General features: G+C 30.4%; 1 long non-coding RNA gene across 9 annotated transcripts; it reads right to left on the reverse strand.

Moving 5' to 3' along the window:
• Positions 1 to 6535: 6535 nt before the first annotated feature.
• LOC126717394 (uncharacterized) lies at positions 6536 to 15062 on the reverse strand. 9 transcript variants are annotated; one of them, XR_007652548.1, is made up of 7 exons: positions 14730 to 15062; positions 13975 to 14051; positions 13761 to 13839; positions 13283 to 13346; positions 10219 to 10274; positions 8176 to 8297; positions 6536 to 6772 (listed from the first exon to the last, which is right to left on the reverse strand). It is a non-coding gene; the product is annotated as an uncharacterized LOC126717394 (long non-coding RNA). The 9 variants fall into 9 exon arrangements; XR_007652545.1 differs by having other exon boundaries at positions 13761 to 13813; positions 14730 to 15060; XR_007652546.1 differs by having other exon boundaries at positions 13283 to 13322; positions 14730 to 15060.
• Positions 15063 to 15272: the final 210 nt, after the last annotated feature.

Raw genomic sequence — 15272 nt, forward strand, 5'->3', positions numbered from 1 at the left:
GCACAACATAGCCGCAATTATGTTTCAAGCCATTGGCTCCTCCTGCTTTGTCAATATCTCACCAACAACCAATTAACACCTATTTGGTGAAATCCTGACTTCACAATATGTATTTGGTTGTCTCTTGCCACATGATAATTTCTATTTGTTTGGTATTTATTTCTCTTCTTTAATGTCAAACTGTTCTTTTTTTTTTCTTTTTCTTTTTTGAACTCAATAATTTTGCATCTAATATAACAAATAAGATCTTTCTTTTGGTTCCCTTTATTTATATTTCTTCATTTTGGCTTTTGTTAATGGCTATCTAGAAAAAAATTTCATTTTTTTTTTTAGTTTCCTTTTTGTTTAGAATGATGTTGTTTCAAAGTGTCTCACAAGATTAACACAAAATTTCTATTTAAATTCTTCGTCTGCATGCTAGGTGCCCAAGTTATTGAATCTTTAAAAAGATTTTATAAAATATGCTCACTACATCGAGTATTTTCTATTAGTTTCATGTTATTCACGTATGTGATTTTTTTTTTTTTTTTTTTGATAATTTTTGAATGCTTTAATTGGCTTTCTTAAATAAAACTAGCCTCTGAGCACGCACTCAGAGACTCTGAGCAAAAAAATAGAAGAGCCTCTAAGCATGCGCATGAGCGTGTGCTCAAAAGCTAGTTATATGTATTATTTGTTCTCTAAATTTTGTGGAAAATAATTTGTTCTCCCAAAAACTTAAACAATTTTTAAAATTATTTTTCATTTATTTATCTCAAAAAATATATCATCATTTTATTATTTGGATTTATTTGATTGATATTATTCATTTTTTAGGTGGTCCATATTTTGATAAATTATGTTATCGTACTTTATATTTTCCTCTTTTGTTTTTCCTGTACAACTAAACTATTTGAGTTTCAAATATATTATTCAAAATTTTCATTCTCTTAAAAAGAAATTATTATATTTATAATTTTTCTTATCGTATGAGTAGCTTCGAACTATTGATTGAGTTTTGTTTACTAATATAGATATATGAAATTAGAACTGCATATTTCTTAAACATTCCTAAGGGATTATACCATATTATAAATTTAATATTTAAAATAATATGTAGGAAAAAAAGTAGACTTTATGTCTGAAATTGAACACTTCACCTATCAAAATGAAAGAAAATAATTTGTATATCATAAAGAGAACATGATCTAATTTTTTTTTTTTTTTTTGACTACATACACTTTTATTTATTAAGATTTAATTGCCTTTAATTGGATCTTCATATCGCATTTTTGTTATTATGCTTCTATTGAGCTTTCTCATCCGTCACATCATTAGCCACATCATTATTCTTTTTAGTACTTATTTTTTATTTTTTGACAATATTAAATATATAAATATATTAACTTTACAAATTCATTTACTTTAATTTTGATATTATAACTAAATAATAAATCAATGAAAAATAAAAATAAAAATATTGTCTATAAATATTCATCTTGGACGGTTTAATTTTAATAGTTGATAGACACATTCAAATACATAGCCAACATTGTATTTTGATATAAATTCATAATCTCACTTCCAAAATAACTAAGTATAATGTCAAAAAAAAAAAAAAATCAAACAAAGCCTAAAAGAAAGAGAGAGAAGACTTGTGACGGAAAATTTAAAAAATCAAACACACTACCAAATTGTATTAATCCAAAATAGTATATTATAAAAAAAACACAATGATTCATCAACCTAAAGTAAAGTTGTAAAAAGGAATATATATATTTATATATATATATATATATATATATAAAGAGAGAGAGAGAGAGAGAGAGAGAGAGAAATTACCTTTTTCGGGATAGAAATATAAAATAAAATGAGAAGAAGAGGCATCAAATAAAAAATATAGTCGTAAGTCAAACACCAAATTATCCAAACCATAATATATAATAGAATAACATTATATTCTTGTAAACTATATTTATATGTGTAGGGACACGATTTTAGTTAACCCAGTCCTGGACGGTCAGGCCCTGGACCAAAAGGTCCCACACAATGAATCTTGTAGAGTATGGGCTGAAGAACTTAGTTCCAGTTAGCTTAGACGTTCGTTGCATGTCCTTAGTGGATATAGAAACGTGAATCAAGAAAATGGATGTGAAAGTGGAAGTTTTATTCATGGCTATGCATTCATACAATGAATCCTTGCTTTTCTCTCTTCTCCCCTCCCTTTTTTCCCGTCCCCTCTTCTGAGGGACTCTTACATATTATATAGGCCCTCTTTTATCATCTGGGCCCTACACTTGTTGATCATCCAAACCCCCACTTGAGCACCTGTCCCATCAGACGCCCTTACCAGTTCTTTGTGAGTTGCAGTCACCAAGGTAACACTGTTCAGGGGTCTTCTCTTCATTAATGTGGCCAGGAGAGTAGTTGTGGTGCATTAAATGTGGTGGTGACAGCCTCTGCTGGGATATTTTGAGCCTTCTTTCTTTTTACGTGTTTGGAGTGAGGGCTACAATAACTGGGATGCATCATTGACCTGGACTTTGGAATGTCCGAGGAGGAGTTACTCCTCGGACGTGTTTTCTTCGCCCCAGTTGGCTTGGGCAGGGATTATGGGCCGCGACGTCTCCTCGGACAGAATGGTCCTCGGACGGGCCCAAGGCCCAGCCAACTTGTTATTCTGGGCCGGTCCCCACAATATGCAATAAAATAACATTTAACAATTATAGAAAAGAAAAAATAAATAATAACTTAAAAACACAAAACCAAATTGCAACCTAAATTAAAATTCTAAAGAACACATAAATACATCAATCTAAAGTAGAGATACAAAAAATAAAAAATTCACACAAAAATAAAACATGAGTGGGAGAGAGAGTAACGCTCTGTTTGTTTCAGCATTAACGTTTTCTAGAAAATGATTTATTTTCCAAAGAGCATTTTCTAGAAAACTGTCTCATTTTCCAGTGTTTGGTAACGATCTTGAAAACGAGCTTGAGAATGTTTTCTGGTGTTTGGTATGCAATTTTTTAGAAATATTTCTTGTATAATTTAAAACATGTATATTATATAAACCAACTAATGTAATCATTATAAATAAAAAACCAAGAATGAATTTGGTTTTCATACTAAAATTTTGACAATAGATACAATCAAAATTAATTAGTTGTCAAATTTTCATGATCTCTACTACTCATTTTGCTCATATATATGGACAATAATGTACGTACGCACGTACACACACATATACATTAACCATTTGTCTATATATATATTTGACAGGGGAATACATTTTCAACAAGTCTAAATAATAATAACTTTTAATTGTCTACTCTTTTTGTTGGTATATTAATTGTTTATTATGGTCAACCACAAGTCTTCAATATTAATCTAAATTATGTATTTACATAATGTACTGCATAATATATCATCACTGCATAGTATTTACAAAGTATCTTCCAACAAAAAAGTATTTGCCAACAAATGCAATTCCCCTAAACAATTATCATTCATTATATAACAATATTATTAGTCCAAGGTAAAGATTGTCTCATGTAAAAGCAATTTAGAGCAATATAGGTACTATGTTTAAAATTTTCATCTTTTACTTTATTCATTCTTTCTTCTTCTTCTTCTTCTTCTTCTTTTTTTCTTTTTTTTGCACTTTATGTACGAAAAAGAAGTAACTTCTGCCTGGAATTCATCAAACGGAAAATTTCTTAGAGAAAAAAGAAAATCAAGCTTGAAGTTCAAGGCAAAGAATTGGGATTTTGGTAGAGAGGAATGAAATAATTACCACTGCAAATTTGTTTTCCTTTGCAGTCTAAGCTATTGACCAATTAGTGAAGGAAAAAAAAAATCTAATCAGAGAATTGTGTTACAGAGGGGAAAAGAAACATGGAGAAAAGAGAGAAGAGAGAAAGATCAATGGGAAGAGGAGACACCAGAGTTAATGACAATTAGGGTATGAGGAGAGAAAAAGTAAAGGGAAGAGAGAAAAAGTGAGAAATCTTACCATGAGAGAGGGAAGGCGCCAAAAAATTATGTTTATCATGGCTACAAACAAAGATAATATTTATAGGAGATGCAACGTGTGAAAGAGAGAGATTGTTTTCCAAAATTTTTTTTTGGAAAACAATCTATAGAAAATAAGCCTTATTTTTATTAGGGTTTTCCGTTGACCAAAGATAGTTTTCCATTGACCAGTTTTTTTTTGTGCTACCAAACACTGTAAAATGTGGAAAACTATCTTTACAAAAGGTTTTCCAGCGAAACAAACAGAGCGTAATAACCTTTTTCATGTGAGAAAATATGTATATAATAGGATAGAAAATGTTATATTTATAGTAATAGAATGGGAATAAGAAGAGTCAAAATAAAAGGAAGAAGAAGAGATAGATGAAGAATGATATTAAAATTGAGAGTAGTGGAGAGATGAAAAGGTAAAAGAAAAGTTATGGTTGGAAGTAGTGGAGAGAAATGAGAAATAGGTAGATGATGTGGCCGTTGATGTGACCCAGCAGGAGTGTAGCAATAATAAATACTACACTTCAACTTTTAGATATATATATATATAGAGAGAGAGAGAGAGAGAGAGAGAGAGAGAGAGAGAGAGAGAGAGAGTAATCATCTTTTTCAGGGGAGAAATAGAAAATAAAATGAGAAGGAGTATCAAATAAAAAAAAATATAGTTATAAGTCAAACACCATATTATCCAAACCATAATATATAATAGAATAATATTATATTCTTGTAAACAATATTTATATGCAATAAAATAACATTTAACAATTATAGAAAAGAAAAAAAAAAACTTAAAAACCCAAAACCAAATTGCAACACAAAGTAAAATTCTAAAGAACACATAAATACATCAATCTAAAGTAGAGATACAAAAAATAAAAAATTCACACAAAAATAAAACATGAGTGAGAGAGAGAGTAATAACCTTTTTCATGTGAGAAAATATGTATAGAATGAGATAGAAAATATTATATTTGTAGTAATAGAACGGGGATAAAAAGAGTCAAAATAAAATGAAGAAGAAGAAATAGATGAAGAGTGACATTAAAATTGAGGGTAGTGGAGAGATAAAAAGGTAAAAGAAAATTTATGGTTGGAAGTAATAGAGAGAAATGAGAAATAGGTAAATAATGTGGTCGCTGATGTGGCTCAACAGGAACGTAGCAATAATATATGCTACAACTTTTAGATATATATATATATATATATAGAGAGAGAGAGAGAGAGAGAGAGAGAGTAATCACCTTTTTCGGGAGAGAAATAGAAAATAAAATAAGAAGAAGAAGTATCAAATAAAAAATATAGTCATAAGTCAAACTGTAAATTATCCAAACCATAATATATAATAGAATAACATTATATTCTTGTAAACTATATTTATATGCAATAAAATAAAATTTAACAATTATAGAAAAGAAAAAAAGATAATAACTTAAAAACCCAAAACCAAATTGCAACTCAAAGTAAAATTCTAAAGAACACATAAATACATCAATCTAAAGTAGAGATACAAAAAATAAAAAATTCACAAAAATAATACATGAGTGAGAAAGAGAGAGAGTAATAACCTTTTTCATGTGAGAAAATATGTATAAAATGGGATAGAGAATGTCATATTTATAGTAATAGAACGGAAATAAGAAGAGTTTAAATAAAAGGAAGAAGAAGAGATAGATAAAAAGTGACATTAAAATTGAGAGTAGTGTAGAGATAAAAAGGTAAAAGAAAAGTTATGGTTGGAAATAGTGGAGAGAAATGAGAAATAGGTAGATGATGTGGCCGTTGATATAGCTCAATAGGAGCGTAACAACAATAAATGTTACGCTTTAGCTTTTAGATATATAATAGCTTATAACCCGCACAATGTGCAGGATACTTTTATTTATTACAAAATACATGATAATTGAAAATATAGACATTTTTCCATTAAGATAATACCAATAAAAATAAAATCAAATTTAATCCACATTTATTACATAAATCCAAAGAGTCTTTCATAGAGACTTTCAAATTTAATCTTGAAATTTCATGGTCAGTCAACAAAATTTTAAATAGACCTTTTAGAAATATATTCCCAATGGTTTGCATGTTACCACCAACGAGTGTGGTACAACCGGTAGGTAACTACTGAGGCTTCACCACATTTTACATTCGAGTTCTCACGAGAACTGTAATTGCAATTTCTGGAAGTCCTAGAAACCAATAGAGCCTGGGGTGTGTGTGGGTTCGGAGTTTCTGAGCTCCAGTTCGAGCTAGTGATACCCATGGACTTACCCAATTGTACCGTGGGGCGTGAGACAATGACTGCCACACGCGAGTCCCCTTTTTTCGAAACTCAAGAAATATATTTACAAAATTTGTATTCCTTTACCACCCATGCACTCAAGCAAAAAGAAAGTGCTTTTTTTTTTACTCTAATAATTTTTTATTCAAAACATGTTCCAAAGGTCCAAAAGATTATCAAAATAAAATTATGCCGGTCCAAGAGAGATTATAGTTGTCTTTATTTTTTGTAGAAGCAAATATAGGTGACTTCGACAAACAATAATTAATAATTAAGATATTATGATACTCAAATCCTGTAGTATTAACCCATGAAATGCATCAAACTACAGTAATAAATAGTCTCATAAAATTCTACACCAAAGGAAAATGTAGAGCAACAAACAAAGAAATACAGGATAAAAAAATTCATTCAGTTTCGCCTAAATGTAGACCATTGATCCAGGAAATTTAAGAATGTTGTCAGATTGTCTAAGAAAAACTTTCCCTGTAATGTAATAAAGAAACACATTAGAGCACAATTAGTTATAATCAGGGATCAAAATTAAAACTAATATTCAGGATATATATTCTAACTACAATGAAATTCTAGCAATAGCATAATACAATTTAATTGAGTGTTGAAATCAACCAACTTCAGACTTCAATTGTATAAACATTATATCATAACAATTCTAAAATATTTCAACTTTCAAAGGTTTGTGTCATTTGTATTTTCTAAATGATGATGGACTTTTTTGTTTCCAGCAATGATTGATGCTTTAATTAACTGGCACCTCAAGAAATAGCATAATATATGCATATTGGCCATTCCTTTGGAGCAACTAAATCAAGCTTAAGTATAGATGGAACTCTAGTAGAAGATGGTTCCAATTGTTCCCATGACCATTCTCCTTTTTTTCCTAGCTAGTGTAGGACCATTTCTAATACACAGTTTGGAAATTATTTCGTCTTCCATGCCGTTTTCTTTTGGTTCTCTATTCAATTCAAAATGAATCTGTTTGACTGCCAAATGTATATTGAACAATATATAAGAAAACCTTGAATAAAAGAAAATTACATTAGCTCACATTAAAAAAAAAAAAAAAAAAAAAAAAGGTTGATTTATGAATCCAAAATCTTCTCAACTACATTACCCCCAACAAATCATTTCACTTGTCCTTACTAAATTTGCTTGCAAATACGTAAATTGACTGCTTACAAATAAAGAAAATATACATTGTTACACCTCTGTGATATAAAAGACACAATAACTAATATCTTGAGTTATTCTTGTTATAGTACAACGTTATGGGAAAACAATGCACTTCAAAACACTAAAAAAAATGGCATAATATTTAATGGGAGGTTGTAGGCATCAAGACCTATTATAAAAATATGAAGAATGGAAGTATTTGCCTATTTTAAAAATACTAAACATTGATATATGAAACAGCAAATGAGTTCCACTAACCATTACATATATCATGAATTCCATCCAACACATGATAAACATTATTAATTTAGCCAACTTCAAAAGCAAAACAATATATATATATATATATATGAATAAAAATTCTACTTTGATTTTAGTTTAATTTTTTAGTTTTGTTTTAGACCTACTATCATATAGTATATCTTCAATTTGTTATGCCTTCCAAAAAGAAAAGAAGAATAATATTATTACATCAAAACCAAAATAATCAGATTGGCTAAAGAAACAATATATTTTTCTAAAATCTTATAGTTGAAGATAATAATTCTTTACTACAAATTGGCAGGACTGATACAAATATTTATGCATGTGCACATTTATATACCTTGCTGCCCCTTTTTTTAACTATGCCAAAATTCCAATGAGATAATTATGATAAATCTTTAATCATCTCAAAACAGAATAAAAGTACTTACAGAGCATGCCCTTAAAAAAATTCCAAGGCATAGGTAGGAGCTTTCGCTGTGAATGACCTCAAGCTATGTATCCACACCCAATTTTGCATCCCACCTTGGCCGTGGGAAATTTTAGATCAACTCTGTAGAAAAAAAAACAATTCAAGTTCTATTTTGTCAACCCACAAATTAGCAAACAATATTTTTAAAGGGCAATCTTTGAAAAAAAAAAACATATTATCACCAAAACTAATCAAAGACGTAAACGTGTTTGCGAAATTGATTGACCAATTGCAATTTCTATAAGCTTTTATTAAAGAGATAAATTGCTCATACAAATGTGACCTATAGAAACTAAAGCAATAGAAATCCAAATATAAAATCAAAACCCTCAAATGGAAATCTCAACACATAAAAGTAAAACACATGAGAGCTACATTACCCTCACACCAATCTTTCCTGTAAGGAGGTTTAAAATATTTTCACTATTGTTAATGCCCCATCATAACAACATTAATTCTTTCAAGATTCTTCTATTTTAAAAATCATTATTAAGTTTCATCTCTTTAAATTTTATATAAGAGACATTTAATACTGCATGACTATGAGCAATTTCATCAAATGTATGGCATGCAACATTGACCAAAAAAAAAAAAAAGATGTTATTCTAGACAGATTGGGTCTCAGATTGGACTGGTAAAAAAAAAACTATGTGACAAATTGGGGAAAAAACGGATAAAAGAACTTGAAAATAGAACTGTGTGTGTTACAAATTGGGGAAAAGGTACTCAAAGAACTTGAAAATAACGGGTAAAAAAAGAACATACAAAAAAAAAAAAAAAAAATGTTTCAATAAAGATTTATAAATTATTAAAAAAAAATAAAAACCATTATCATCCAGTGTCCTCTGTTTACAGCAGCGTGAATATACTCAAATACCCAAAACTAAACCATTCTAATCTAGAGTCCTTAATAAAAACCAAACTTACCCAAATGAAAAACAATCCAACCAAAAGAACCAAATCTAAAGTATATCTAATCCACAAATTTTTTAAAAGAAATTTAAAAAAAAAAAAAAAAAAAAAAAAAAAAAAAAACTTTACCGTTGGCCTTATAGAATAATATCTAAAAATCCCTTAATAGTAAAAGGTAAAGGGATCCGGATCCAGATCCATTGGATTGCCCAACAAAGTCATAATCGGTGTGTCTAGGTTTTGAGTTTGACCTGTGGTGATAGAGTCCTAAACCAAAACACAATACAATTCCACAATAGTACACCCACCAAGTAGCACCGTTTCTGGCTGGGATAGAATGGGAAAAAAGACAAAAAAACCGAAGGGAAAAAACAAAAACAATAAACCCATCTACTTTTCAATAAGGGTGAAAGAAAAACCCTAGAAAGTTCAGAGAAAAAAATAAAGAGAATAAACAGCCGGCTTTTCTTATTTTTGAAAAATCGAAAAAGAAAAGCATCAGTAAGAAGTTCCAGGGAAAAATCAATGCGTACCTTCCGAACACACTATTGAAGAGAGAGGATGGGGCAGCAAACGAACAGAGCAAAGAAGGGATGGAGCAAAGAACGAATGGAGCAGCAATTTCCGTCTCTTTCTCTTTCTACGAATAGCAAGCTTTTTTTTTTTTCTTTTTTTTTTTAATAACAGCAAGCCTTTTGATTACACAGTTAGTTTTCTTTTTTATACTAAGAGACTATTAAACTGTGTTACAGCGTTGCTAAACAGTAAAATGTTTTGTTTTTTAATTGGGAACATGGCTGAAAGTTAGATGACCTTTTTTCCTACATGCCAGCACTGCCTTAATTGTAGGAAAAGACTTCTTCTATTTGGCAGGTTTAAATAAATGAACCATAAAAAATAAAAACATTTGAAGGTTGAGTAACACCAAACTCAAGTTTAATAACATAATTCAGCATTGCTACTTCATTTTGTATATAAGTGATCAATAAAAAGGAACATAGTGGTTATAAAACTACATATCCAATCATTTTGACAGGAAACCAACTATTTTAGAATTAGTACCTATAATTTTAAGAATTAAGATACATACTTTGGCATTATAGGTATTCCACTACCATCAATTATTACACCAAGACCCACAAACACCTGTAGGGAAAAATGATGGAGAACATAAACCATATGTAAAAACTCAGCTTGAAATTGCAATGAACAATTTCAGAATCATCATAAATTCAAATTCAAATTCCCTCAAAATTACAACAATGTAATCTTTGAGGTAGACTGAATTAAAAACCTCAGAAATACAAATTAGGCAAACTGGTTAGAAAACATAGCCAAAACAGAAAAACAAAAGAAAAGAGAATCCTAACAATATATTTTGCTACTGAAAATTGATGGGAAAAACCTAACTGAATCATAATATGGTTTTATAGTTCAGTTCAGTCCAGTCCAAAACAAAAACTAATTGAATCCAAATACTTCTAAAGAGATGATCATGATCATCGACGTGAAAATTCCCTTTAAGAATCAAAGATGCACAATAGGATCCTTTATATATATATTTTAATTGAGTCATGTGAGTTTAAGCGTAAAGAGCACTACAATATTTAGACATACAAAACCTAAGAAATCACCCTATACTAAGCCAGTCAAAAGCATTGAAGTAAGTATCTTAATTCTAGTAAGTTTACTCTAAAAAGATATTTATGTAAAACTACTATTGGTACACTTTCCATGTTGTTTTCATTCATATTCTAGCCCTTAAAAGTATAAGGGGGTGGCTGTGGTCTGGAGGTATTCCTTTAGGCATATTTCAAACATATTACCGGGGAAAAAAATGGATCGAAGATATAGTAACTGGCATCATACAGCTATGGGCTACCCTTTGCTTTCTCTTTTGTAGGCATCTATTTTATGAGTCAACAGTGTAATCATCTTAATGGTATTATATTTTCTAAACAATATAATACTAAGGAAATAAAATGCAGGTCTATAAGACATGTTTTCAAACACGTATCATGCTAAAAAACTCAGTCAACAGTCATGCAAACACTGTTAACACACTTAAGATAAATCTATTGTATATTAATTAGAAGCCCAACTATTAAAACAATCTAAATATCATAGCCTTTGAATTATAAGTCTGGAGTACCCTAAAAAAAGGAATCCAAATATTCCAAGCAAAACCAAATCATTTCAAAGGCTGCAGAATGAAGAAGTAACTGGATTAAAAATCAGAGGAGAAAAAAAAATTAAAGATTTTGGTAATCTAACAATCAATTAAGATAAACAATCTTTCTCAAAAAAAAGAAAAGAAAGATAAACAGTACACATAAACCATATCGTTTGAGATCAATGCATGTCACTATTTGAAGGCCAAAGAGGTATTCTGTATTAAGTGTGATTCAATAACATAAATTAATAACCACCAGAAAACTAATCTTCATGATCATGTGCGTGGCAGTATACACTAAAAAATGGCATAAAAAAATATTTTAAAATAAGATTAGTGCGAAAAGGTATTTAACAGAAGTAATAGTAAGTCCTAAACACAAATACAAAAAAGTACAGTGTCTCATATAAGAAAGGTGAAGTCCTAAAAAAGTAATAAAACCTGTGTTAGTGACAGATTGCCTACCAACTTTCTGCTCTATTCACAGATAGAAAAATCAATGATGGATAAACTGGGAGAAAAAGAAGTATCATGTATTGGAGGGAAAAAAACGGATGAAGCATGGAAAAAGAGTAGGGAAGAAAAAAATTTAGAGAATGTTAATAGATAAAATCTAAAGTGCTAAAGCCTTCTTCACAATTGTCTTTTCCAATGACCATAAGATTCATAACTAATGCCCATTCCCTTATCATTTCACAGTTGCCACATTACAATGAAAATTTCAATGTCATACATATAAATTCAATGTATATGCCAATCCGAATGCCCACCAAAAGCCAAACAAAAACAGAGAAACCAAAATATTGAATCAGAAATTTCAATGTCATACATATAAGTTCAATGTATATGCCAATCCGGATGCCCACCAAAAGCCAAACACAAACAGAGAAGCCAAAATATTGAATCAGAAATCTAATATTGATTCAATCTGCTCTCTATGATGATTGATTTAATCTATCCAATATTGATGCGCAATACCTCAATCTTGGAATTAGTATCAGCAAGCCTTCATTTAATATCCCTTGCTTTTGAAAAGAAAACCTTCTCCACATTAATATCTGCCTTTGCACTCGGCAGAACATATTCTTTTGGTATGAGTAGAACATTATGAATAAAATTTCAATGTAAAATTGTAGATTACATCTTGATAACATAAATCAAATTACATAATTGTATCATCCCAAAACGCATCAAAATTTAGCCAAAATGCATTATATTTATATGTTTATTGCATAAGGTAGTTGCTTTAATTTATAGGATAAACACGGTTCAAATTCCCCTCTCCATTGTTGTAAAAAAGTTTCCCAATTATATTTTTTGAGAACCTATATAAAGTTAGACTTTTTCATTCAAAATTAAAAGCTTTAATTCTAACTTATCATCAAACATAATCATAGGCACTAAACAATACTGGTAATTGCAGATTAAAATACAAAAACATATGAATAGCTTTGACAATACAATTATCAAAAAATCTGATGGTATTGAAAACAAATTCAAAGAAGGAGAACAGTTTTAAATCCACTCATTTTTGGAAAACTTAAAGCCCAAACTTATACCAAATGAAATACATAAATTCGCCAAAAATAAAATCCTATCTACCAATGAAGTAACATGAGATCTTGTAGCATTCATCAACAATTAAAAGATTTCGCAAGTTGTAGCCAATAGTGGAATTTAGAGTTTCTTTTGCAAATTGAGATGATCACTATTCAAAGAAAGAGAATAGTTTTTCACCCTTTCATTTTGGTAATAATTAAAACCCAAACTTTTACCAAATGAAAACCATAAATTCACAAAAAAGAAAATCCTATCCACCAATGAAAACAGAAAGAAAACGGGTACTGGCCTTGTAATAAGCATCATCAGCAACAATGATGATGAAGACACAAAAAAAGAGTATATAAAAAATGCTTAGATTAACAACTTTATGTGTTATATAATACATTTACCAACAGTAAATTAGGACAAAGTATTGTACCTCCTCTATCAAAATTATCCGTTGACTGTATATGAGTAACCTGCATGCAAAATTTCCTTAGCAACTGAAAAGAACAAAGAATTTTAGTCAATTTGAGATGTCTAATCTCCTTAATGAGAGAAAAGAGATAGTGTTGGTTTAATTTTTCTAATGATCTTTATTTCTACACTTTTCCGTATAAAATACAGCCATGATATGGATTACATCCAATTGAAAATAATTCAAATAGCAAACTAATTAGAATTAAAATAACCGAAACAATTGGGTAATGAGATAATAACATCCTAATGAGTAATGACAACCAACGTAATCACCTAATCTATTCTACAAAATAGAATGAGTTTATTTCAAATCCAACTACTGCTAAGTAAAGGTCCAATTCCCCAATTCACTCTATAATAGTAAAGGAGAAGAAGATTAAGAAATAAAATCCAAAGCAGTACAACTGAAAGGGAAAAAAGAAAGAAATCAGTTTTACCGGTAGTAGTTTCGCTGGCTGACCAGTGGTGGCAGGCTAGTGAAGGCAGGCCCCTGTTCTTTCAAGCGTCACTGGGTTTCTTACCGCAGAGGAAAAAGAGCATAACCAAAAAAGGGAAAAATTGAAGAGAAGAAACAGTATATAGGTAGGCAGATAGAGTGGTTACATACTAAACCGGTGTGGGTTTTTAAAAGTTAACATTGTAAAAACTTACCTTTCAAAATTTTTGGTACTCGTTCTAATGCAATGCCTCAATCACTATGATTTGTGAACGCAGCCTATGTATCGCAACTGCAGGGGAAAAAAAATTAAATTTTAATTTTTTAATAAAAAGCACTCAAATAACTTGACAAAAACGAACAAAAAGGACATCAGAAACAAAAACATAGAAAGAAGAATGAAATAAATACCAATTGTAAAAAAACATAAATAAAAAGTCATGCATGTTGATTTTAAACAGATACCCAAAACGAATGCAACCCAAATAGGCAAAAAAAAAAAAAAAAACCAACAAAATATGAAACTGAAATTCATGAAAGCAAAGGAACAAAACCCAGAAATTGAAAATTCCTAATAAAAATTCAGTTAGAATTTGATACTAAACCCAGAAACTAAAAAATCCTAATAACAATTCATTTAGAATTTGATCTTCTAGGTTGTTTCCCTGATTTCAAATCCCTAAATTGACAGCAAACCTTAAGAAGACAATAGGGTAAGAGATTAAACCAAATCTAACCCGTGTATTTACATAAATTAAACAAAACTACTCCTAACCAAAAAACCTAAATCATAACCAATCAAACCAAAATACATGAATCATAAATAATGCCCAAATGATTCTCCCCAAAAAAACCCCACTTTCTAAAATTAAAAATAGAACTTATGGGCGGCAGCCCTAACGGTGATGACAGAACTTGTATGGCAGCCCTCAGATTTATCTTTCTGTCTCTCATGGTTATTCAGACTTACCGTCTCTCTATCGTCCTCTCTCCTTCTGTATCGGCTTATTCCAAACAGTTATTAAAAGAATCTTCAAACGATGTAACGATCATTCTCTTGTGTCTCTAAACTGACTTGGTGGCAGAGAAGATCGGCAAGGAAGGGTTTTTGTTTTGGCCGTTTGTGTTTAACGAATGGAAACAGCGGATGCTTTTGTTTTTAGACTTGTGGAATGAAATGCTAACGTTTGGCTTTGAGGTTTTTATATTTATAGTGAGAGGCTCACCACACGCGTTTTGTGTGTGTAATAATGGAGTAGATAATGGAGTTTGCATCAATGGAGATCGAGCTAAGAGATCGAGATAAACGCTTGAAAGTGGCTGACCTCATTGATGCAACTACAAACCAGTGGGATCGAGCTAAGGTGCATGCCATTTTTGCCTCGGGTACAAGGGAGGATATCCTACAGCTCAAGCTAGGTAATATGACCTTGAGGGACAGACTGATATGGAAGGAAAATAAGGCAAAAAAGTTCTCGGTGAAAACGGCCTATCAGGTGGCTCTTCGACTCCA

The sequence above is a fragment of the Quercus robur genome, chromosome 3, assembly GCF_932294415.1.
Source record: "Quercus robur chromosome 3, dhQueRobu3.1, whole genome shotgun sequence".
Taxonomy (NCBI): domain Eukaryota; kingdom Viridiplantae; phylum Streptophyta; class Magnoliopsida; order Fagales; family Fagaceae; genus Quercus; species Quercus robur.